This window comes from Ips typographus, linkage group LG1, assembly GCF_016097725.1.
Source record: "Ips typographus isolate SLU linkage group LG1, UJ_Ityp_2.0, whole genome shotgun sequence".
Taxonomy (NCBI): Eukaryota; Metazoa; Arthropoda; class Insecta; order Coleoptera; family Curculionidae; genus Ips; species Ips typographus.
The window spans coordinates 4134370-4161443 of record NC_138422.1 but is presented as its reverse complement, the minus strand read 5'-3'; the positions used below and the strand labels follow the sequence as shown (position 1 = coordinate 4161443).

Here is a 27074-nt window from a genome sequence, read left to right as displayed (position 1 = left end):
TCAAACAACGACCCACTTCTATCTAATTAAAGGATGTAGTGTTTCTTGGGACCATTAAATTGTCTATACCTGTGACCAATTGATTTTCGGATATTGCCATCAACCATGTCACACGATAATAAACAATTCAATACGTTTCATCATCTGCATTAAGATTTGTTTCAAGATGTCGTGAACTTTTAAGGTGGTTTTTGTTGTTGAAAAATTAACCGAGAGAGTGTTGGATAATAAAAGTATATCAGCATTTCAAGCGCTGTTATTCGAAAGCGGTGAAACGTGAGGTAAATCTTATATTTTTAACATTCGATAAAGGCGTTTTTTTCTAATTGGTACCCTATTGTTAACCGTAACGATTCCGATTGAAATTAGTAATTTTGGGTGTCAGAAAAGATTCCTTTCTCGGTTAGCATCAATAAATTGAAAAGTACTCTCAGCATCCAAGCATGTTTTTCTACATGAAATCAATTTATTTGAAATTACCTTGTCTATCTATATTTAGATAACGTTGTCCTACTTGAAAAATCAATTATTAGCTACAATGTAAAATTTTAACTACTAGACGTACATTGCAACACTAAAAATGAAAAGGAAGTCAATTCTAACATGCCAAATCATCTTGCATAAATTACCAAGTGGTCGGAGATGATCCCACGCCTTAAGTTTTGATATATTTTCTTTGTTGTAGGCACTACTAATCTCAACTGTAATAGGTTCGGTGTTACGTAAAACTGCTTGATGAGGACTGCAAAAGTAAACGAACACGTCAAGTGAACTAACTGGATGGTAGCAGTTTCTTAATAAATCATATCAAGAAGAAAGTACATCAAAGCAAGGTTGATTTGCATGATGAAAGCTCAAATCAATTAATAATTGCCCAGTAAATCTAATTCATAAATCATACCAGAGTATCAGTTTCCGGTGAAACTAATCAGTATGTAGCACCTGGTTTTGAAGAAGAACCAGTTTAATGTTGCTACACTATAGCGTTATTAATGGTCCTTGAAGAATTCAACATTTGTTGCTGTCTAAAATTTTGATAAGAAGTGGACACGTAAATGAAGAACTTTCATTTCTCTTCACACATCTCAGAAACAGTTTGTAGAATAGCCCCTTAACGTACTCAATGATCTAATTACAACGTAATAACCTCAGGTTTAACTATATCTTAGTAAAGATCAGGGCTATTAAGGTGACTAACGCTAATGACTTTGGAGAGTTTTCTAATTAGGTAACCGAAGCGACTGTTAAGTCCAAGTGGGTGGCAAATGCCTGTATCAAATTAGCAACGCGTTTTAATGGATACTAAATTGTCTCGGACACGAATTATAGCACTTCTTTTAGATGAAGAAGGCATATTGTATTACCTAGATGCGCATTATAGTATGACATGTGTGTCTTTCTAGTGTAATTGCGTCATATTCAAAACAACAAACATCGCATAACAGTAGTACAGGATGGATTCATCATTACACCGCTTTAAGAAGTAAAAAATTAGTTGACGATTCATAGTAGTAAACCATATTAGGATATCACTGTTTCAATCTTCCAATTGATTTTTTATCTTCGAGAGAGATTTATGGCTGTATTCATTTACATATTAAAGAAGCACTAAAAGACTTTTACATTAATGTAATTATGTCTTACATAGTGTTCGAATGCAAATGGGCATAGCTTATTTGAAATTCAAGAAGATTTATTGTTTTATTTGCTTTAGCAAGAATAAGTAATTTGCAAAAACAGACAAAGAAATAATTACAATTATAGGCAACTGAAAATTATAAGTTGAAGTATCCAAATTGGTAAATTAAAAACTCAAAACAATAATGAAATTTAATTAAGAGTAATTGAAAAAAATGATATCATAATTTTTCTAGTATAAAACGAGTTATGCAAATTACATACTTTATGTTATTTTTGAACATAACATGTTGTCAATAAGGTGCAAATTGTATAAAACTAATAGTAGATTAAGTATGAAGAACAGGAAAGGAAGCAAGCTTTACTGATTAATCTGAAAGTATTTCTAGTTTGTCTAAGATCAGCTCCGAGTGATTTATTCATGTTCTTCATTCTCGGTCTACAGGTTGCATTGCTCTATAGCTTCTCAATCTCAATGGAAACTATTGATAATCAATATGATTTTCGAGCACTTTGTATTAAACTTAAATAATGCTTCTACAGCCTGTCCAGGAGAACCCTGGACATAGGAGATGAACATGGAAAATCAGTTTTTATTTTTTTGCCTGTACGGTTCATTTAATGGAAAACGCTTTAGATAAAAGTTAGAGAGCACATTTTCAGCTATCAACTTGTAATTTTTTCAAATTTCTTGTAAATTTGATATTAACATTTAAAAAGTTTCTCTCCTACTTGCTTGTTGCTCTCCCAGAGATGCATTTATAAGTGTGATGGCTGCTTAATTCTTGGTGGTTTGTAGTACTAGTGCTTGATTTATGACACTAGAACTAAACACAGAACATAGTTATTATAACTAATATTCTAAAAATTCTAGAATGTATACAGTAATATCTTTATAGAGTAATTAAAATCTATGGCATTGAGAGGTACACACGACATGGAAATGCATCAACTAAAAATGCATAATAGGCTTCGCGTTATTGAAAAACAATTAAACCAACAAACACCTGAACGCACAAGTTCGTAAAGTAAACAAACGATTTACATACTGCAGTGAAACGAATCAAATTAACCGAGTACATGGAAGAGGCAAACGCGAAAGTCCTAATAAGCCGTACAACTTTACGCAAACAAGATTACCACCTGAAGGATCCTCATTTTCATAGAATTGAACAATACAAAGTTACTCATAGCGTCGTTGCATGATTTGCTGCGACGACCTTAAAAAAATCATCTTAATTACATCTCGCCGTTGAAACTCTTGGTTTCAGATTTACATCTGGTTATTTCGTACTGTTGCAAGGTAATAGATGACGCTTCTTCATGGTCTAGTGATTAAAATGTGGTTTAGTTTCTAAGAACGGTTGTAAATTAAGTGGAAACGCAAACTTTTTTTGCAGTAGGAAATCTTGCATCTTTTAGATGTTTCTATGTAAAATTTAACATTAGCTTAATACAGTTCAAAGTAGTATTTTGAAACATTATTGTAATATCAAAGAGAAAGCTTGCAAAATTAATTACTTAACTTTGGGTCTTCGCGACTTTGATGATAATTATGAGTAAAAAAATAAAATTGCGGGTTTAACCAACAGTGAAGTGACAATTAGTTATTGTGGTGCTTATCAAGTAGGAGCTTTAACATAAGAAACAGGCCATTAAATTGTATTTAACTGACGTCAAACCCACAATGAAGTTATTTAAGATGACCGAAAATTTCATTTTTTTTTCCGGTTGAATTATTTTATTTCCAAGAGAATACAGTATTCAAAAATTAAATGATTAAGCTGATGGACTTTGTAAGAATTATTCTGAAGAATGCCTGTATGTTTCATAGAAAACCCAAAAATTAATGTTCCAAATAAGCAATTTGAATAAACGGAATTTCTAGTTGTTTTTATGTTTCTTATTCTCTTGAATCTTTAATTGTTTATTCTAAAATAAACATTGACAAGGAATATAATTGGACTTCAGTAAACCAAGATACTGAATTAGAGAGGAAGAACTTAATATCTGAAGACGCTGGATAATTTTTCAAAAAAGGCCTAAAATACTATAACCCTATGAATACAGTGTGTCCAGAATAAAGAGAGCCACTATGGTGATCTTAAAAACGGTAAGATGTACAGATTTAGTTAAAGGAGAGAAAAGTTATGTAATCATCGAATCGTCGATTTTTTTTTTGGTTTTTGACATATTTTCAAAAAAGTATTTTTAATTTATTTTTGGGACGTTAATATTGGATCTAGACCCAAACTAATGACACCATAACAACTTTAAAATCTCTTTAAAATGGCATTTTCAATATTTTTAATTCCGACGTTTTGTCTTTGCAAAACCATCATCAACCTCATTTTTTAAAAATCGGTCATAATTTTTTAATATCAGATTCTGGAAGGCAAAGCTTTTTTAATCCGAATTCAATGATTTCTGACACTTGATGGTTTCAATGCGTTTTACTATGTTTTTTTGACCTTAATAAAGAAATGTACTTTTACAGGACATTTTGTCTGATATGAAAATAATATTTAATTTAATTTTTCTTTATTAAAAATTGCCTTTACCAATAAACAGTTTTTAGTGATTTAGATGGTTTTTATTAATTTAGACTTAAAAATAAGGAAAACAATAAGTTTCTTTCCAATATCAAAAATAAATAAAAAAATAACTTTTCTCAAAATATCTCAAAAACCGAGAGAAATTTGAATTTTTGTAAATCGTCATTCTATTAAGGCCATGATTACCCAACTTCTTTCCCATTTAACTAAATGTGTATCTCTAATCGTTTTTAAGATTCCCATAGTGGCTCTTCTTATCTTGGACACACTGTATAAGTATTTCAGCAAACTGAAGGTAGTTTAAAACTAATTTTAGTATTAAAAACAGACACGAAATTATGGTGAAAACCGTTCGAAAAAGAAAAACTTTTTGTATGATGATTCCCGATAATAATGTTTTGAACAACTTGAAAAAATGTCACAATTTTTAAATGTTTTTTTTACACTTTAAGTAGTTTCTCATATCGAATTAGTAATTCATCTTTTATAAATAAAACAAACAAGAAAAAATGTCGAGTTTTTGATTATATTAAACACACTTGAGCTTTGCAAAATATAGTAACTACAATTAACAATTGAAGATGTGGAAAAGTATGAACTATGTACATTATTTTGTAGCTTTTGATAGAAAAAAACATAAAGAGCAATTTGTGTTTTTTGTTTATTTTTAAATTTCTTTGCGCTTTGAAACCACTTCTTTTAGATAACGGTGATGATCTTTTTCGAGAAAATATTCCAAAATGAAGTTTCTAGCGTTATACTCTGTCTATAAATTACATTGTTTTCTCCATTTTATCTAAAAAAATACAATGTAACGTATAAAATGCTTCATGTGCCGGTGATGATAAACAACTAAACCTCTAAAAAAATATGAATATCACTTTCCGTTTCCGGAAAATACTTCCAATCCATTTCACACGACTTTCACCCACAAAGTGGTATTTTTCTTATTTGTATGAATAGCGTCTCCGTACTTAAAAATCAGTTTATTAAGGACGGTATGAGATGTGCACATATAACGGGTTTGATGCCTTGAAACATTGATGGTAAATTATAATAAACTTTCACTTGGGCCACGCCAAAGGATCGCCATGTAATCGAAGAGTAATTAGGTGGAAAGAAATATACACTTAAATAGAGCCTTGATATACAGAAGACGATCGCCTCGATATTTCATAACTTAACTTGGCTGCAGCAGTACTTGTGATGATGATCACTTCATCTCGTTTATAAAAGTTCATCCTGTAATGGGTAAAACTTCTACTCAGCATAGTTTAATTAATTAAATTAATTACGTCATTCCGCGGTCAGAAAGTGAAATGAAAGGATTAATATACTACATACCTAAAGTTGTCGTGCCCATTAAAATGTGGATATTACATTTTCTCTCTCTTCGAAACCTAATTAACTGTATACCAATAACAAATTGCTCTACACTGAAACTAAATGCAAAGTAGTGCGTGTACAATGTCATCCAGTTACGTAAATTAAAAATTAGTCTAATTTTTGTTGGCAGATGAACAAGTCCTAAGATGTCAAGAATTTAGAAAGTGTAACAGACACCCATTTACATGTCAACGGGTTTCGTAACGATTTATTTTTGAACACTAAATTGTCGACTTTATTGTGTGGCTAAACAGGTTTAAATCACTTATATTTTTACTTTTTTAATGTCTCTGTCCTAGTAGAGTATGGCCGAAACATAAATAATACAGCCTCAAGTTGACGAAGTCACGCAAATGTTATTTTTTGCAAAAGCAATAATCCACACTTACTGAAAACCTTAGGAATGTAAAATGTTTGTTAACGAGGAGTTAAATTGACCTTCGCTAGCACTTAACACATCGCATCCGTTTGGTCCATTTTAAATAGAACAAAAAAGTCGTGCATTTTCTATGTGACTAACAGTGCAGATTTATATATTCCTGTTTTGCGTATGCTTTTCCTTATTTGGGCCCTAATATGGTTAAATAACAATAAATAACACCACTTAAATTATTAACGCTAAACGCTCCTATATGGCTATCGTTGACCGTTTTGAAGCTGTTGCCTTTAATTGTTTCTGAAAGGCCATAAATCCTTGTTTGCGGTTGGCCAACGTTCAGTTGAGCATTAGAAATTTCGCTTAATTGAAGTGAACACCTGAGGTTTTTGACTTAGAAAATAATGCATGTTTGATGAATTTTCTTGGAATTAACAACGCAAAACTTCAATAAAGTTTCGTCTCTTCTCTACGCTAAATTTCAGAAATACATTTAATTGATTGCTTACGAGTATTTTAATATTGATTTCCAAATTTTATCGAAATTGCTTTTTGTCAATAAATTTAGTGTTAATAGAATGTCTTTCCTGTCTACTTAGTGTAATGCATGTTAATACATGTCATGTCAAAAATTGGTATCTTGGTTAATTTCTCTAAGATTAACAGCATAAAAAAAACTATTAAAAATTATTACTACTTATCTTTTACATCACAAAACATTTTTAAAAGGTTAGTAAAGCGTCTGTTTATGTTTACGTAAAACCATTTTTTCCAAAACGGTTGACTTTAGAGAAATGAATCAGGGGAACTAATATTTGTTGAAATTAGGATTATTTTTGCAATTTTTTGAGGTTAAAATTTGGTGTCAAAAGCAGTATCATCACAAAACAAAGACAGAAAATTTGGACTTTTGTTTAAATTTTTAAATTAATGTATGAGTCTCAAAAAAAGATAGATTTAACCATTTTGCTCTATCTTCATCCGTTTAATTGGTAAATGCCAACAATAGAGTATACCGAGATACTAATAACTATGTGCCAAATTTAAAGCAAATACTTCAATATATCTCGTGGCAAAAAATTAAACTTACGGATATTTTAAAAAAAGATTTTCAAAAAAATGTCGTTATTGGAAGCAAGCTATCTAATACGATGTATCAAGTTCAAATACAAAGAATACTGAAAGAAAACTGTAGAAAAAGATACTTCAAATTAATCATTCAATATTGACTAACTGATAAATTTTACATAAATTTTGCAAAATTACAATTGTACCCAAAAGTTTTGGGAAATAGTGATGTTTTATGATAATTTCTATTATAGAAATAATCAATCAATGGTTTCACGGTTTCAATGGATATTAACTTTGGAATACAATTATGCTGAAATTGAAAGAGTTTTTCCTATTATCAATTCCATTTATCTGACTGAGTACTGTCATAATAGAATCCAAAAAAGGAACTTAAAGATGTCTGCAAATTAAACATTTTGTGTCGTTTAAGATGAGGTGAATCTCCTTACTTTGTTGTTGTTAAACATACGGTAAAACAGGTCTCTTTTAATTTCTTGAGTTTTTTTCGTACTTCACATTATTAAATAACATTATTTTGTACCGCATAGATATAAAAAATTAATCCGTTCTGCGTACAATAAGGAATGCAATTACTCTTCAGAACAATATAATAGATTTTTTTCAAAACAAATTACCTAAGAGCTCATTCGTTTGTGAACGTGCGAACTAATGTGTTCTCTTGTTTACAGATAATCATATGCTTACTAGTAATAAAATTGTAATGCCGGCTCTAATGTATGCCCAATCCGTGTAATTAATCAAAAAGCTTCTTCATCCGAAGCCGAGGACCAATCAACTTTCATTTCTCTTGATCACTTGGAATTGCTAAATTTATTTTTTTACTATAGACTTTATACGCCGACATTAAACTACTTAATTTTGGTAAGTCAGAAATTTCACCGGATATGCTTGTCAGGCCCCATCTAAAACCCATTAGTATTGTATACCTACAAAAATACATACACGCGTACCAGTTATGAGATGTAATTAAAGCGTTGAAAAACTGGTTTACGGTATTTACATGAAAACTTTTATAGCATAATAAAAGATAATGGGAATGAGTCTCTAAAAATGCTGCCCGAAGAAATGGTGTCAGTATATCAGTATGAAAATATCATATTTAAACGCGTTAGTCTAAAATTGGCATGGCAATAACTCATCCCTCGCCGTCTTAGGCAACTTTTTAGCTATCTTCAAGAACGATAAATTCCCGCAATTGTAATGTATGCGTCTATGCAACATCAGCGGTGTTTAAGCCAAGAAATGGCCTAACAATAGCATTAACGAAGCTTGGATTCTGGGGAATTCTAGTTTGTGGAGCAAGGTTAGACGTGGTTTAACGTATCTCGAGGCGCTACCGGGGCGTATGCAAAGTTCCTCGCCAATTCTGCGAACGACTAGGCTTATTACGTTGACCTTTGTGCTGGTAACCACCTAACAAAAAAGTGAACCAACACAACTTGAACGCCACCTGTACTTTCTCTCTTCAAGTTCCAGCAGCTCTGATTACGTAACGCCGATTTAAAGTGGTTGAGGCAGGATACACTGCGTGTTTGATTAAAAGGAGTAAAAAGTCTTTAACGACCCTGGTAAACACATAGAGAGATACCACGTAAAGGTTGGGCCGTGTATGGCGTGTGCCGGGCGGGTTTCAAAATCACGCCGAGAACATTGTTTTAGAAAATGAATGGCTCCGAGATGCATATCGGCCAACACGGCAATAAATAAAATATGTTAAATATACTCATTTAAATATGTGGAAGTTCGTTTGTAGAATTCAAATTTGGGTCGCTACCAGAACGATGGCATTAAGTGTCTTCGGTAATTTGTAGCGGCAAGCGCGCTAATAAATAATTTTACCAGCAATTAATTAGCATTTATTCTATTTTGCATAGTAAAATAGCAATCAGCCTGTTTAGTGATTTTAGTCACGCTTATGCAGATCTTTGAGTAAAAGTGATTCGAGTTTTATTAACGTTCTTCATATAATTTACACTAGTCGTTAATTAATTTCGTAATGAGCATCTAAGGCCAATTAACCATAAATTATTATATCAATTAATATTAAAAAAATTAACTTAGAGCAGAACATATTTTTCGGGTGTGGGCAAGAGAGTAACTTAAGGTAAATTGCATTGTTTTCTAAATTCTTCCATTATCTTTATATATCATATGTTCATTATTAATCTGAAACTTAAAAATCTACAAAAGTATAAAGTGAATTATGTAAAGGTTATTCTTGAGCTAATAATACAGTTTATTTTTTAAGTTTTAAGGTTACTCCCTACAAATCGTCCCAAAAAACACATTTTGACTATTTTAAAGTTTTATTTACCTCTTCGCTAAATACGATATTACTATGTATTAATGCCGAGATCGTCACTTTACATTTAACTGATTTTGTTATTTTTGCAGTGTATTGAAATAACTTGCTTAAATATTCCCATTAATTAGCAAATAAAATCTAGTTGTTACTATTATTCATATAACTAAACTCACTACCGTAGTGCCAATTTAGTGCAGAATTTATAATTTTATTTTTAAACTGCTTGTGGAAAAAATTGAGAAAGCAGAATTTCTGAATATTTTTAACACCCTGCATGACCACCAAGAAAAAAGAAAAGTCTTTGAATGACTACTTTCTTTCTATAATCAAGTCCAGGAATTGAGTGAAAAATGCGGATGATTCCATAGAAAATAACCTTTCTAACCATTTCCTGTTACCTGTACCAACATTTGGGTGATACAGGGCGTATTCATTTCAGAATATTAGATATTAGAATATGACTATTATTGGGTTTAGATAAGTTTTCATTTATTAAATATATTAAGTAAAGGAAGCGAATTATTATTTAAACTACTAGATTAAATTATGGCAAACTTTGATTAAAATTTATTTGCATTGCAGTTTAAACGAGAAACCAGTTATTAACGAAGTATAGCTAGGATTGATTTTACATGTTCTAGTTAACTACCACTTTATCTTTATGCTTTGAAAATCCTTCCACGTAACCTTCAATATTTCTCATCCACCAGTTATCTTAAACGATCGTCAGAGTACGGTTTGAACCATTGATAAAGTCTTGCTGAAATTATTTGTAGCTCTATTAAACCGAAATACATAATTAATTGCAAAAAATAGAAAGTATTTTGTTGGTAAAATTTTGTTGTCGTATGTGAAATGTTTTACTAGTATAAAATAGCATTTTTTGGTAACAATAATAATTAAATCCTCCGTTTAGGCAAAAAGGGTCAGAAACTGTAATTCATTTTTCTAATAACTTAAAACGGTTCCAAATATTAAATCTAGTACACACTTTAACCTGTTAAAAAAATCTATTCGGAAATGTTTTAAAACGATGTTTGATGCCTAGGTTTCAATGGAGGAAAGAGTGGATTTACAAGCTAGATCTTTCGATCATTTTTACAGTAATTCGTGGTAATATCATTACTTTCACTTCAAATTTGTCAAAAACAAATATGTTTGTAAGCAGATTTAAAACAAGCGCTTTCGTAATTCTAGTGGAAACCTCCAAATTTGCACTGACAGAATAAGGTTAAGACAATTTTCAATCGGTTTTTTACCTTGAAATTATATTCATCAAGAATAATTACCTAAACACAAAAAAACTGCATTTTATTAATCATCAGTAGCATGCATCAAGCACTTTTTCACTAATAATTAACCATCACAATACACTAGACTTATTGAATAATTTCATGCATCAGTTCAACTACGAGTCTCGGAGATATCAACAGGCAGTTAAACGAGAATCACTTGATAATTGCCAAACCAGACAGGAAATTTTGAGTTTTAACTCAATAATATAAAATTTTAGTTTTTTTCTGATAGTTCCATTAAATGTTAGCCAATTTGCATTATTTTGCGTGCAACTTAAAATAATGGGAACGGAAGATTGATCAAAATATAACTGTAAACACGAACGGCAATTATTGATTGGGTCGTAGATTTCGATAGCACTTATGCAGTAGGCTAAGAGTTACTTGGTTTTATTTCATCACGTAGTTTATTGATGAATAATTAACTACTCTTTTGACTGTTGTAATACTAGGATTTTGCTTTTTATAATCAGATTTGCACTGCATAATATTTGTACATCTTATTATGGATTGTTTTATGTATTTATATGTTTGATAATGTTAGGAAACTTACTTTTTTTTTACATCTTTTTTCAGTTTGTATCTTGAGCAAATTAATTTTTATGCGATACGTTTATTTCTTGAATTATTTTTTAAACTTAGTCAAAAAATTTGCAGTTTCTATTTAAAAACTTTTTTATTTTTTGTTGGCTAGCGTGACAAATTGTTTTGCTTAATTAAGTTTATCTATTTTTTTTCATAATATGTTGATTTACATGTATGACCGCAGCAAAGCAATAATTGCAAAACTAGGCTGCCCAACTACTATTTATTTAACAAAGTAGCATGATTACAATTTTGACTAATCTAAATACAGACGTTATTTTGTTTAAAAGGTCTACTGCCTTCAGCCATCTAATTTCAATTCCACACTTCTGAGATTCATATAATGATTAGCATTTTTTTAAATAATTTTAGAGCTTATTTCTAACTTGCAAGCAATTTAGCAAACTATTTTACTTAATTTTTGCCAATTAAGTGGAATACATTGTTGGTAACGTATTGTGTATCCACTAACATTTACTGTATTAAATTTTAATTTGTTGTGTTTTCACTTTTTCACTAATTTTAATATAAACAATTACCTCGAAAAGGCTAAATTTGTATTTTTTAAGAACCAAACTAAATTACAAACAAGTATAAAATTTAGATTAAGCGATTCTTAGAACATATTTGTGACAATAATATGGTCCAATATGCTAATTAAGCCACGATTTTCAAATATGAATTTCAAGCAAAAATATTTAGTAAAATACTGTAACTGCAAATTTAAAACACTTTATCTAACATAGTCGGTTTTTTAGATATGATTGTAAATTTTACAGAAAAAATAATATAAATGCTGTCAAAATTTGATCGATGGCAAAAAATCAGACTTACCTTGTCTTCTATTTCTATATGGTTTAACCAATCGGATAAACCCAAGTAGCACTTATTTTGAAAAAAAATAACTAGTTCGCACACAAAATAATCCTTAACTTGTCTCAATACCACTTGTGTCTTCAATACACCGGTAATGATCAAAAACGTGGATGTAAAACTGCAACTGCTTTCGTTCAGTTCTCCGAGATATCAACAGGCAATTAGACGACCAACGCCTTGGTGCAATTGTTCAGGATGTCAACTGTTTCAATCCACTCTTAAATGTTATGTTTTCTGTCCTTTTCCGTTTTTCTCTAATATCGCACATTATATCCAGGAATTTTGTGGATTAAGCAAAACGACCATCCAACTTTCCACTTTTTTTTAAAGTTCAAAAACTTTTTTTTTTTAGTAGTACCACTTAACTACCACGATCTCTCAAACTCTTTCGACGTAGTAGATGAGCGAACTCGGAAGAAAACTGAGTGAAAAATCTTTCCAAAAATGATCGCCGTGAGATATCGCGCACGTGTACTGACGGTTCTCGGATGATCGGACGTGGTACTACCTTAACGATGGTCGGCGGTTCACTGAGTGTTGTTGTGTTTGCGTCCGGACCACGCCAAAGGATCTGCTCTAGTTCTGGGCGAGATCGAAAGTGTTTTCTTCGCGGATGGACCCAGCTGGGTGTAGTTGGTGGAGGTTGGCGGTTTCTTGATGGTCAGTTAAGTTTACAGTATCACCTAGAACTGTTAGATCGGCTCGACACTCTCGAGGTATCACTAGCAAAAAATTGTAGTTTTTTTACATCTGGGTTGCGCAATTCGAAAAGATTGTCAAAAAACACATACAATTCGTTTGTAACCAAAATGGTTTGCTTGATTAGATTCACATTTTAGTAACTGCGTAATGGTGATCTGTCTGTCTGTTGTTGCGCAGACTTAATATGTTTTTTCTCTTATTAATTGCTCAATTTATTGTTACCATCGGCTGTCAAAGTGTTTTTTTTTTAGTGTCAGGTGACAACTGTCGTAAACGTTATAAATGCAAAATTTGTACTCAAAAAGAACGTAGAGTTCGTAGGATTTTAGTAGATTTTGAAATGTCAAAGCCCAAATGCAAGAGACCTTGATAGTTCCTTCCTTCCTGAATCCCCTATCTAACTAGGGAAATAAGGCTTCTGCTCGACCTTGATAGTTGTAATGTCACCAAAAGCTGTCAAAATGTCAAAGTATTAAGTGTTAAGTAATTGTGGACCATTCTCTGAAGTCGTAGGAATAAATTCACTGAAACCGTGAACCCGTCAATTTTTATTTACTTCCACGCATTTCCTAAACCAAATGTCATTTGTACTTGGTGGTAGCAAAAAGTTTAGGTAGACCTTAATTCTGGCAAACCTAACAATAGCCCGATGAAATCAAACTTCTCCAAAATCAAACGACTTAAATTACATATACAGCGTGTCCAGAAGGACCCTGGGAGGTTAACATGGAAAAATCAGTTTTTATTAGATAACACATTATTACTAGCTTTTGTCTGTTTCACAAAACTAGTTCAAACTGCAACTTTTTTTACTGTTAACTGATTTGCAATTTTTTCCACCAATTACTCCATATGTGGAAAAACGGATTTCCTTAACAGATTCTTTCTATCGTGTGCTCTCGTAAAGAGCGGATGGCTTTTTTAGGATACACCTTAAATGGAATGCTTTCCAACTGTGCCTATCAAACTTTAATGTATATTGATTGCTGCAACGAAATAGTCATGTTTTTTGCAAATTTAACATATGGAGTACTATTATTGGATGTGTTAAGTTTTTAACTTCAGATTAAAATTTAGTTATTAGTCGTCATTCAGACAATTATGCTTCACTATTTGAGAAATAAAGCAAAAATATTAAAACACAAACACACTGATAACAGGTTTCAACGGATTTTTATTTTATTTTTATGAGTGGTGCTCAAGTTTTTATTGACAGAAAATCAGTAATGAAATGCGTGGATAAGTACTTTTAAATTATTATGTTCAATTTGGAAACTTTGTCACATCTGCCACCCTTTTTTTTCTTATTTACAAAAGAATTTAAGAAAAACTTGCAAAATCTGGCTAAGTTTTGAAATGAGGAAAGTTGTCATAATTTTCTGTAATGCTATAAATATTCAATATTTCAAATTCAATATTTTTTCCAAGTAACTTGAATACGTTACTGCTAACATTTTTCAATTCAAAATTCATTAAATGAAGCTGAATTTGGCATTTTATTTGAAATTCTTTTACCAATAGCTCCAAAATAGTTAAGAGACACAAAAATTGAAGACAAAACTGCAGGAAAAACATTCTTAGTACTAAAGTGGACCACCACAAAAAAGTTCAGGATAGGAAAAAATAACATGAAGAACAAAAGTCTTGAGAACATGCTCTTCGGTCTAAACGTGAGGAAAATATATCAAAATCTTGGAGAAGTTGTCGCGGAAAAACGTATTAAACATTAACACACAGACACATGTATCTCATCACATTTTACAAATTTATGATAATCTAATGTTTCGAGGATTTGTATTAGCAAAATTACCAGCCCTCTAATGTCCAAAACTAATTAACAAAATCTCAAAAGTTTGTATTGTCATGATGATGGCGGTATCGCCTTTGCCTTAAGTTAACATAACCCAAATACAAAGGACGCCAATCGCATATTTCTTGATCCTGTGGCGGTATTCGTTTTTAGTCAACGTTTGGGAGTGGTTTGCTGGTTGGATCAGCAGGAGCTTTTCACGCTGACCACCATAAAAATTGGCAGTAATATGCAGTAACTCACAGAATGGGCGTTGAGCCACGGCCGCAGGAATATCCGTAACCTCGCTAACCTCTAGTCTAACCGGCAGCAGATGCTGCGACTACTAACGTATGTTTTAGTTGTTTTTTTCTGGAATCTAAGAAAGGAAATTATAATGTTGGTGTTAGTTCTTGCGTTTGGACTATTGAGCTTTTAAGAAAATTTAATTTTGCCTGCTAAACGTATAATTTAAATAAGTGTTTTCAGTGAAGATTAGATAGGTTAATTTTGTTATTATCAGAAGTTGTGGGGCATAATACAAATAATTAACGAACTGTATTATATGCTTTCCTTATGTATCTCTTATGGAAAGCGTTTAACTTGTAATAGCTAGGTTGATGATAGAGAGAGAGTGAGCTTCTTACGCTCTAGCCAACCATAGTAATATCACATAAATAAAATAAGGTAATTGCTTCTATTTAAAGCTATTTTGATTTAGCAATAACTCTATTTTGAGTACATATACAATGTAAAGCAGGTTATCGTCAATCAAATTCAAAGGAAGAAACTCTTTTTATAGACAAAGGATAACTCTTGTCAATCATTAAAAGCATAGTATTACTACTTTAACATCTTCAAATTATTACGCCAACTTAATCGAAATTTTCCTAATTTTTTATGGATAATAACTTTCTTTCTAAAACGCTAAATGCAAACTTACTTTACACATTAACTACATCTATATTCCATGAATCAGTCAGTTTTTGAAATTTGTAGAAATGTTTATTCAATTAGCTGCAATTTATTCCAGAATATTGACAAATATCCGATCAAAAAACAAGGCGATAAAAATATAAAAAATTAAAATTTGTTGTTACAGAATCTGTAAAAAAACTTACTGCACAAATAGCCCATATAAAACGTATTTTAGACTAGCTATTTGTATTTGAATATTAAGTGAAAGTGTACAGGCAAAAGTTTGGTGACAGTACTCGTATAGTGTAAAATAAATACAATAGTACAATAAATGTTTTTATTCAATTGTATTGAAGTTTTTATATTAATTATGCATGAAGAAATAGTTAAAATAAACATTAAACTACTACATTCAAAAACATATAAATCTGACTACATTGTATTTTTTACAATCAGTCAAAATCCACTTTTGTATTTTGTCACAAAAGTTGATTTTACGTGTCTTCACCAAATTACGACCGGTAAGTCATAAGAGAATCTCATCTCATGCCTTTCTATATAATATAATCGCAGAGCTAGCCTTATCAATTAGCTTGTAGAGCTCGAATCAGCTAAGAAAAGGCCACAGGCGTCATCAAACGATGATGTCACGATCTCTGTACGTCTCGCTTTAAATATTGCTGCTCTCGTTACTTTCCAAGTTGTTGCAGCCAGTCAGTGGCGTGCTATTATTTTATCAGTAAAATGAAACGTTTTCGTCGTTTTTAATAAAGAAAATAAAAGACAAAAAGTTTTTCAAAGGAATGGAAACTCCTTCTGCTTCTTTCTTCATAAATTGTAAGACGTTACTGACGATTTCACGGCATTGGCTGTGTATGATAACACCTTTCTTTCCAACCTTTTTGGAAGACATTATGACAAAATAACGTTTTTCATTCATAACACTGTGTGAACTTCAACTGCGACCATCAACAATACAACCACAACACCAGACTAAAACGGAACCTAACCTAACCCCCTAAGTCTCCCTGTCCGCCACTACATTTTTTTAAACTTGGCAACACCGTTTAGAGTGCCGGCTAGTAAAAGCATGTAAAAAGGTCCATCTGTCCCTGGCCCCTGCCGCATCTGTTTTAATTGTGTCCAAGTAAAAACCGTACTACGTTGCCAAGTGGCTTTTTGACCGCTTAACAATTTATTTTCGGGAATATTTTAATAGGACGCCTCTGATTATATCTAATGCGACGGCACCTGTAGAAGGAGAGAGAAATAGTTTTAAAAACTGCGTCATTGATGATGCGGTGGCCTTTTCTCATCTGATTCGAGCTATAGACGTTTGCCAAGTTTACCACCACGCCAATACTAACCATTTTAAACGAATACGCAGAACTTGTAACATTGCCCCTCATTTTGTTCTTCAACTCTCTCCCGTGAGGGTTCGTTCTTAGAAAAAATTTTTTTTTTGATAAATTTCCTGCTGTAGTTGAATATTGTGAATATTTAAACAAACCAAAACTATACCTACGATTAAGTTAAATGTATAACGACTATACGACTAATATTATTATTATCGAAGCAGAATTAATATTTGTCACAATTTTATCAGAAAGTATTAATTATTGATAATATTTGCATAGCACCCTTTTGTTTAACAAATAGACTGGACGCAGAAGTAATCGAGATTAGGAAAAATATGGTTTAAGGTGATGGCGGTTCATCTAAGTATAACAGTCAATGAATCTTGAACGGTCAAAGTTAATTAACTTTTAGAATAGTTATTATCAGGTTGTCCACCGCAATTATCTTCCAATTATTGTCCTTGTTTAATAATTGTGTCGTAACTGCATCTAGATTGTTTCCTAGATGCAATTAGTCCGTTAAGGCAAGATAAGGATAGCTATTTTTAGGAATCGATAATGATTTTATACAACACAATCTTACGTGGCTAATCTGAATAATTCTCCTTTTAACGTTACTTCTAAAATGTAAAGTGCCTTGCCAGTTACCTGATTGACAAGCCATAAACTATTAAAATTAGTAGTAGGAAATTAACGCTACCGATAAATACGCTTCGCCACAATGCTAATTGGACAATAAATTGTCGATATGCAAACTTATATATTATATTTAATTTTTACAGTTATAGTAGAATACAATTATGTCCGCAGCTACTGCATTAGGAAAAGCCTTTTAAACTTTCAGGGGCTAACAACTTAATTGCTACAGCAAAAATTCACTCAACCTTAAAAAATTGGTTAATAGTCACATTTTTCAATGGGTAATTGCAGCTCTAAATAGGTATGGAGTAGAGCTCGAATCAGCTAAGAAAAGGCCACAGGCGTCATCAAACGATGATGTCACGATCTCTGTACGTCTCGCTTTAAATATTGCTGCTCTCGTTACTTTCCAAGTTGTTGCAGCCAGTCAGTGGCGTGCTATTATTTTATCAGTAAAATGAAACATTTTCGTCGTTTTTAATAAAGAAAATAAAAGACAACAAGTTTTTCAAAGGAATGGAAACTCCTTCTGCTTCTTTCTTCATAAATTGTAAGACGTTACTGACGATTTCACGGCCTTGGCTGTATATGATAACACCTTTCTTTCCAACCTTTTTGAAAGACATTTTGACAAAATAACGTTTTTTATTCATAACACTATGTGAACTTCAACTGCGACCATCAACAATACAACCAAAACACCAGACTAAAACGGAACCTAACCTAACCCCCTAAGTCTCCCTGTCCGCCACTACATTTTTTTAAACTTGGCAACACCGTTTAGAGTGCCGGCTAGTAAAAGCATATAAAAAGGTCCAAATGTACCTGGCCGCTGCCGCATCTGTTTTAATTGTGTCCAAGTAAAAACCGTACTACGTTGCCAAGTGGCTTTTTGACCGCTTAACAATATATTTTCGGGAATATTTTAATAGGACGCCTCTGATTATATCTAATGCGACGGCAACTGTAGAAGGAGAAAGAAATAGTTTTAAAAACTGCGTCATTGATGATGCGGTGGCCTTTTCTCATCTGATTCGAGCTCTAAAATGCAGCTAAGTGTAGATATAAAGTATTTTGATCGCAAGTAATAATTATGAATCATTAAGGCTGATTAATCGCTCGACAAAACGCTTTTAGCGCTGTGGTGACTAGAACCGAAAAGTGGTTTTCAGCAACGCCGCCAGTAAAAATTATCTTCTATGCAACAAATGGATTTATCTCTCCTTACGGTGGTACTTTCTGTTTTGCCTAAAGCTGTTCAACAAAAATAACGTTTCCTCATACTAATTGCCAAAAAAAATGTTTTAATTTCTGCCCATGTATACGATAACATTATGTGTGTGACAATTACCTGGAAAAGTGAAAAATCCCTATAGTTTTCTCCATCCGGGTGGCAAAAAGAAATTTAAGTGTTTATTTTTATTAGTACATTTTATATGGAAATGTGAGAATCTGAAGAGGGATACATCAATTGGACCCCACCTGAGCGGTTGGCAATAGAAGTTCGGAAGAATGTATATTGCCAGAAAAAAGACAGACAATACAGGGTGTTCTAAAACTATTTTGCCAAAATTGGAGGGTGAGTAGATGATGGTGAGCCAAAACAAACGTTTTTGCCTATAAACACACATGCGTATGAGCTTTGTTTCTGTACTACAAGTGTCAACTAGATAAAATAAAAATTTGTTTTAAATGTCATAAAGACTCGGATTTATTAAAATAGATATTTATGGGACAAATGTGTTATGCAGCAAATAATTTATTTATTATGCAGCAAATAAATTACAATATTTTCTGGAGTGACTTATTTGCCATAACACAAGCGAATGATACATAATTTTATCCAACATGTGGAAGAAATCGTTTTAATGAGATATTAAAATTAATAAACTTTCTGATCAATCAAAGCTTTGTGCATCTCAGTGACTTTTTTACATATTGGTCAAAGTTGGTAGTTTATTTGTTTGTTGGCAAATGTTTAAATAAATTTTAAAACTTGTCAGTTTTCCCTGCAGAAAAGGAAGCTTTTTTGCTTGAAAATGCAAGAAAGCGATGAAAATTACGTTCCTGAGGATATCCTTACGGAAGCGGAAGAAGCATCAGCAAAATGTTTGAGTTTTGTCAATATGGACCAAATACTCGATGCTTCGCTCCACTATTCAGCTTTATAAAATCGACATTTGAAAATATGGCAAAATAACGAGCTTTTTAAAAAGCAAATCACAGAAATACAAATCAAAAAAGTCTAATTATTAGGAGGCCGCTCGACATGTTTCGAGCACATAAGGAGTCATCTTTAGAAGCTTAAAGAACCAATGGGTCGCCGGCTATCTTTCTATAAGGAAGAGATAGCAAGATAAAAGGTTTAAATAGTTTAGACAGTAAAACATAACATAATTTATTATAGAGAAAAAAACAACATAACTAAATTAAATTACAAATTAATTAATATCCATACTAGATTTGTATTATGGATTTCCTTAAAATTTTGAGTGGCAAAATTAAATAAATTGAATTATTTGATTTTTTGTTCAACTTTATTCTACGAAGTATCAGAACAAAATGCACTTTCCACTGCAATTCTTATCTTGATTGTTTCACGTTACTTAGTTGTCTTTAAGATATAGGAAAATGTTGTTTTCAGATATAACAAAAAATTAATCTTTCAGTTTCTGCAAGTAACGCTGTAGATATGACAACCAATTTTAATAACAATAAATTCAATTATGTAGATATGTCAATTTTTATGAAAATAATATTGAGTGCGTTTAGATTTAATTAATTGAATCAGATTTTTCTTGCAAAAAAAACTTTATTTGTAATAAGCTTTCTGATGGCGGTTTTAACCTTTATATACCTCATTATTTTTTATGTTCCGGTAATCGGTTATATTGTACGCATGACAAATTAAACAAAATTAATTGAAAGGTACTTACTTATTTAACAAATAAGCATACAACAGTAAAGTTAACGGCATCGATCAGCGATCATATTGTTATTCAAAAGTAGCTTAGAGGTATTAAATGGAGACTAGCTGGACCGTCTCATTGGAAGCAGTGAGTCAATTGTCACATACTAAATCACCGGATCTAACACCTCTATATCAGACTAATCAGCCTCATGAGTCACACAGTGAAGATATTCCTTAATCCACTACAGAATACAAAGTGCGAAAGAAACATCGGATCCATACAATTTGGATTCGGACGAGGTTTAGGCATGAGAGAAGCATTAGTTGCGACTCAACTACTGATTCAGAACTGCAACGATCAGAGAAAGGACATAATGCTGTGTTTCATCGATTATGAAAAGGCGTTCGACAGAGTCCATCATAAACTGATCCAAATCCTAAATAGATTGGACATAGACCAAAAATACTGGAACCAAATGGCGGAAGTCAGAGTTGGTAACGATCTCACAGTAGCAAGACCAATTTGTTGAGGGGTCAGACAAGGGTGTGTTCTCTCCCCACTTCTCTTTAATTTATATTCTAAAGCCTTCTTTCAGGAAGCCCTTAAAGAACGCAACGTTGGCGTTAAGGTGAATGGTGTATGGGTCAACAATATTGGTTATGCGGACGACACGACGTAGAATTCGCTAAATGATCCCATTTGGTCATCCTGTATTTCCTGGCTGTTTATAATAATTGGCATTAATGTTTTGACAATAAGCTGAATTGTGTTATTAGGCATTTCCTTGAAATATTTCAATATGTCATCTTTTGTAGAGAACGCTCTGTTTTGTTGTTGGCGCTCCTGAAAGTTGGTGGCGCTTGGTTCTTATTGCTGAAAATAGTTTGATTTTACTACTTACTCTTCTTTTGACTAGGTATATTATTATACTCAAACCAACTTTACGTGTAATAATATCTTATATTCTTATCTTCTTTTTTCTTTCGTTTAACTAAAGTTCTGTCAACTATAGTTTTTGAGATAGCAATGTTCATGCATCGATTTTGTAACATCGGTACCCTCGGTAATGTGACAAACTGTCAAATTACGAAATAAAGTGCATCGTCGCGTTAATTTTGAACGCGCCCCTGAAATTCTCGATTGACCAAGATTGGCCGAATTTTATGTGGGTCACCAGTTCTCGAATTGCAAAATTCGTAAACTTCACATTGTCCTATGACAAAAATAAAGAGGAACGCTCTAGAATCGATTCCATAACTAAACCATTATCGAAACTAGAGCGTAAATGTTTCAAAACGACAAACAACTGCCAACCTGAGCCTATGCAATTTCCATAAGGCAATGTTATAATGCAAACTAGCCTTAGGTCACGCTATAAATAATATTGCACATTGTTACGCTTCATGACTGATATCAGACGACGCCATTTTTCCTTTCGTTGCTTAAAGGATGTTTTTTTGCATTCGATAAGTGCAAATAAATCATAACATAATAAATACTTCTCTTACTTTAACCCGCCTCCGTTTACCTGTCTCTCTTTGTCTCTTGGTGCGGCCCATGATATGCGTGAAGTTATTTCATTTTTTTTTCGGGTTTTACCTCACTTTATGTGCTCTGTGTCCGGGTTTGAATATAAGGTGGTCTGCTATTAGATTACTAAATTAACACGAAGATTGATAGGTGGAACTGAAATAAAAGTTATTGTTGGAACTTATTGGAGATAGCCCAATTAGATTAGTACAATTAGATTTTGGAGATATTGTTAATGTAATAAAGTGCGGTAGTGTTTGATAAATTAATGACCATTTAACAGGTTCCTAGGTTATGCAAGAAACCACTTTGATTGGTGCTGTAAGAGGAGATGTGGAATTGATAATTTTGTTGTAAACTGAATGTAATGCATTTCTACTTCTTCTGTAACTATACAATGATTCTCGTATTAGTATTTAACAAGTTATCTTTTACTATTAAAAAGTTAGTCTTTTTCATACCGCTTTATTTGTTTGTCCACTAATTGGTTTCGGATTTTTCTCTAAACTTACATACACAATTCCGATTGTTTTTAAGTCCAGTGTGAAATTTTCAATTTGTAAAGCTTTGTGGTATCGAAATTTGTTGCACTGTGTACATTCTTCTTTACTAATTGTTTTAGAATGAGCTTTCACACAAAAGAAATGACTTTTTATCTGGCGTCGTTTTTATTCAACTGCAAACTTGAGGTTTCAATTACCGAAAGTAAAGCAAAACGGAAGTGAAGTTGACGTTGATATATTTCACTTGTTTCAGTTATTTTGCGATTTCTCTTCGCTTCTTCAAGAAAAAGCATATTAGAGTCTGACAACTATAATCGAAGAACAGAAACGTTCTGATTTGACTAGTCAAACGACCCCGATACCAGCTATTGGATAAGGGGTAATTATTAATAAGTTTTTCTTTCTGTTTCAGTTAGACGACAATTCAACCAGCCAAGAAGAGGACCACAATTTCTCCCCAGACATTCCCCCCGGGTGGCAAGAATTTTATTCTCAAAATCTGGGTAGAACCTTTCCGCAGTTATCCCGGTGCTGACGGGGTTCTTGCTAACTCCCCAAAACTTTAGGATGTAAAAACCATACGCAAGAAAGCAGGATGTTTGGACATTCTATAGTTTGCCAGGACCACCAGAGATGGACGAGCTGACGAAGAAAGAAGAAATGGAGGACAAGAAGAGCGCCAGAAGAGCCCCTCCGTCAGCAGGGGCATCCTTCTCCCAGGACAGAGGACGCCGATGCAACTCTGGAAACTTCCCGAAAGGGAAAATTCCTGGACTTGTAGCGACTTCCTCTTCCAGACCTATCCTTTGGTAAAAAGCAGTAGTCTTGCTTGACCCATCTACCTGAGGCCGAATTCTCTGCCAAAGTATATTGGCGGATTTGACTAGTAATGATATTATTGTAGTATATAATGTATTCAAAAATTGATTCTCTATACAGGGATCTCGCTTTCCGTAAGAGCTACTGCAAAGGTTAAATGGGAAATGTTTTAGAGAGTTTAATGGGCAATCCAACACCGTCTTAACAACATTAAACTTTTGCTTTGTTCTCGAGTTATTTTCAAAAAACAAAAATATTATATTTTATTTCATTTGCTGTATAAACCAGGCATTATTTGCCTTTAGGTAATGCTTCTTTCAACGAAAGTTAAGAATGAACATAAAAATCTCATAAACGTAAAAATAAAAAGTGAATCTTTCAACCACTTCTAAATGAAAATGGTCAATGCTGAAGTTAACCCATATTTCTGACTCTGTTGTTTGGAGTTAATATCATTTTATTTTCTTAGCAGGTGAGAAAGTGCCAAACATTTATTTTATTTCGCTTGGGGTGTATGTTATTCGGTCTAGGGATCTTCTGCACAAGCCATATATTGCAAGGATTTATTAAGGATAGTTTTCCTGTTATCCGTCTCGGCAGCTCTAATAGCCTTTTCCAAAGCTATGTTAAAAATAAGACATTCTAGCTCATCTCACTGTCGCAATACTGTGTTGGCCTCAAAGTTCTCTGATAAGTTGCCCTGTATCTGCACCTTGCAGACGTCTATTCGTATTGTGGCTTTCGTAATCCTAACAAATTTATCGGGTTTGTCCATGGCTTCATATAGTTTGTTTCTGAGCACACTATCATATACGCCAAACAGCAACCGCAGACAGTGGCTAGTGTACGACTCCGGGTGATCCAATTTCAAGTACTTTGCTATAGCTGTAGGTACACTTCCTATCGTATTCTTACCCACTGGTGTACTGTACACAACAGCCACCTTTACGATATGTAAGAAAAAATCTTCGCTCTTATATTCTTTTAGGTCTTAGTGCTGCATATTTTCTTATTATACTTAGAACACCTATGTTTTCCTCGTCGACAATAGTAAAACTTTTTGAAGTAAATGTTTTAGTTTCTGGCACTTTTACAAATATGGCCACCCCTTTATCTTCAATATGGTCAACGGTCATTTTAACTAACTCATCTCGTCTTAATCCACCAAATAAAACCATTACCAGTATTACCTTATGTAGCAGATGAATGTCATCAGGAGCACTTTCCAGAACTTTCAAAACTGGTTCTCTTTCTAAAACTTTGGATTTTTTCGGAACATATCTTTTTGACTTTACCTTCAAAAATTATATCAGACGTTGAAATTGAGAAATGTCTATATTTTCATGAACGATCAGCGTAGATCTAAGAATTGAGTACTTGGTCGATAGTGAGTTAGGAGTATATTTTTCTGACTGAAATAAAAAGAAAATATAATTAAATTTATGTGTAGAAATTATGATAATATTTTCAACTTATCAGCTCCTGGATACACAGCATTCAAACAGTTTCATTAATATTACCAATGACAATTTTTTGTCTTCCAGGCAATAAAAATGTGGTATTCCCTATCATAGGAAGTTCTTGACTTTATTGGTAATTAGCTTTCATTCGCTTTCGTTGCATTTTCTTTTATGTTTTCTGGAATTTCGTCCATTTTTTGCGATTGTCGCTGAAAGACAGGAATATCAAAGTCGCATCACTCAGGTAAAAAAATCACTAAACAACATACCGGTAAAGGTATACCTTACTTTTCAATGCTAAAAAGTAAATAACTGCTGAATTAGGTGAAACATAACATTGTATGCACCACAGGAGTTAGGGAGAGTATAATGTTCGTTAGACCGAAAGAGCCCGAGGGATAGGTTTATGTTCTCTCTAACGCCCTTGGTGCATTGGCAATATTTTCAAGTGGCCTGTTGTAAAACTCCAACAATTACTATAGATACTTACATTTCTTCAGTTTTTTTACTCTGATGATGGTAATTGTAATGATAAAAGTAATCAACGTTTAGCATTGAAATCAATAAAACATGTTTAGGCGACTTGACATTGGAGAATCCTATTTACTTATAATATACTGTAATCATTTGACCTAAAATGAGCTAAACGCAAAATTAAGTAATTGACGTTCAATGTTCCGTGGTCTGAATTAAAACATTATTTATCTATAATTTGTACAACACAAAGCAATAAAATAGTATAACCGTTACGCTTGAGCAGCTTTTTGAAGAATTACGTTATTTTACTAACGATTTAGCATTCTCCTTAATGGAAAATATGTTACTAGACCCGCCACACTACATCGTCACCAATCTTCCAATGATTGTCAAATTTTCTTGGGTTTACGTTAACACTTCTTTATAGGGCCATTGCCAGTTAGCTACTTCCTTCCTAACGTGACAAAATGAAACAAAAGCAATGCAACCGAACCGTCCGCACGTCCGTGACAGCTCCAGTGCATATACTTTCTATACAGGGTGATTTTTTTTTAAGTTGGCTAGTTGCAAAACGATATTCAGCCTTCACAGTCCGTTGAAATGGTAGCAACGCTGCAATAGCTCAGTTGAAATAAAAAAGCGTAACTACTCGTATTATTGCGTAGGTTGGTGACCACGCCCGATATAGAAAGCAAAAGTAAAATCAGGGTGAACCGCGACTAGATGCTCGCTTGTCGATTGTAGAATAAGGCCCAGTTTATCTAGATGCCTTTACTTGGAATGTATAGCTAAAGTTAACGACATTAGATGACTAGTACATATAGTACCCGAGATTAACCATGACTAGTAAATACTAAACCTAAGTGATTTGATGCTGTTTGCTGATGTAACCGGAGCATGCAACAGGATTTTGTTACGCACCGATCGGTCGATTGTCGTTTGTTTCCATGTCGATTGTTTTACTATCAAGCACTATAAGAGGAAGAAAATATATGTCAGATCGCATTTCTTTTGGGTTATTCATCTTCAACAAACTGGGTAGTTTAAATGCCGTTATTGAAGCTGAAAAATAGAAACTTTCCGCTTAAACAGCACCGAAATAAAAGTGTCTAAAATGAAATGCGGCGGCATAAGCAAGAAGCCGGTAAAGCACGCCTCGACCCATCCTAGATCACACCTCCTTTTTCATATAACACAGGATTCTATGAAAACATTCGCCCATCAAACATTAGAACAAGTGAGCGGCGTAGCTTCACCAAACAAACGCCGCTCGTGGCCAACTTTCATTTGTTTTAGAGGCGGCGCGAACGTTGGCAGTGGAGAGTCGGCGTCGATTCGTCGTCGGGACGCGCGTGGGGGGCGGGGAGTGGTGTGTTAGTTGATTTTACATCATAAAATTTAAATCATCAGGAAATTAAATTGTTCAAAATCATCACTTTAGTAAAAAGTTAGTTCAAATTAATTCAATTCTGACATTAGTACCAAACTTCGGTTTTCTGTTTCACCACATAAAAAAGGTTTGTTGGGAAAATGGAATTTTGCACAACTAAGTTGAAAATAACATTAAAATAGTCGTGCAACAAGACCACTGACTCAGGCTCGGTCTTGATACCTAAAAACGCTGACGTTTCGATGGAAAATCTACCACCGTCTTCAGAAAATCTAAACAACGACAGTACACAGAAAACAACAACTTAATAAATATTAAACCTGATAATGTTCATTTTGGAAATCCGAGAAAGGTTTTTTGTCAATAAAAATTGACTTTTGTCATTCCAATAGGAAAGGTTATCTATTGTTGTAGTGAGAGGTGGGTTTTATGATAGGTCTGTTCGCAGAGAGAATCTCCAACTAGTAAT

General features: G+C 33.1%; 1 protein-coding gene and 1 pseudogene across 2 annotated transcripts in view; both read right to left on the bottom strand.

Moving 5' to 3' along the window:
- The window catches only part of LOC145726528 (uncharacterized), a 63366-nt gene extending 50378 nt beyond the window's left edge, over positions 1–12988 (bottom strand). The window contains exon 1 of the mRNA XM_081975661.1: positions 12067–12988. The gene's annotated coding sequence lies outside the window, so the exon portion shown is untranslated. The remainder of the gene's footprint in view (positions 1–12066) is intronic.
- A 10754-nt stretch (positions 12989–23742) lies between these two features.
- On the bottom strand, positions 23743–24932 carry LOC145729668 (uncharacterized; annotated as a pseudogene). The gene is made up of 2 exons (XR_014178441.1): positions 24751–24932; positions 23743–24686 (listed from the first exon to the last, which is right to left on the bottom strand). The product of XR_014178441.1 is annotated as an uncharacterized LOC145729668 (transcript).
- Between the last annotated feature and the right edge of the window lie 2142 nt (positions 24933–27074).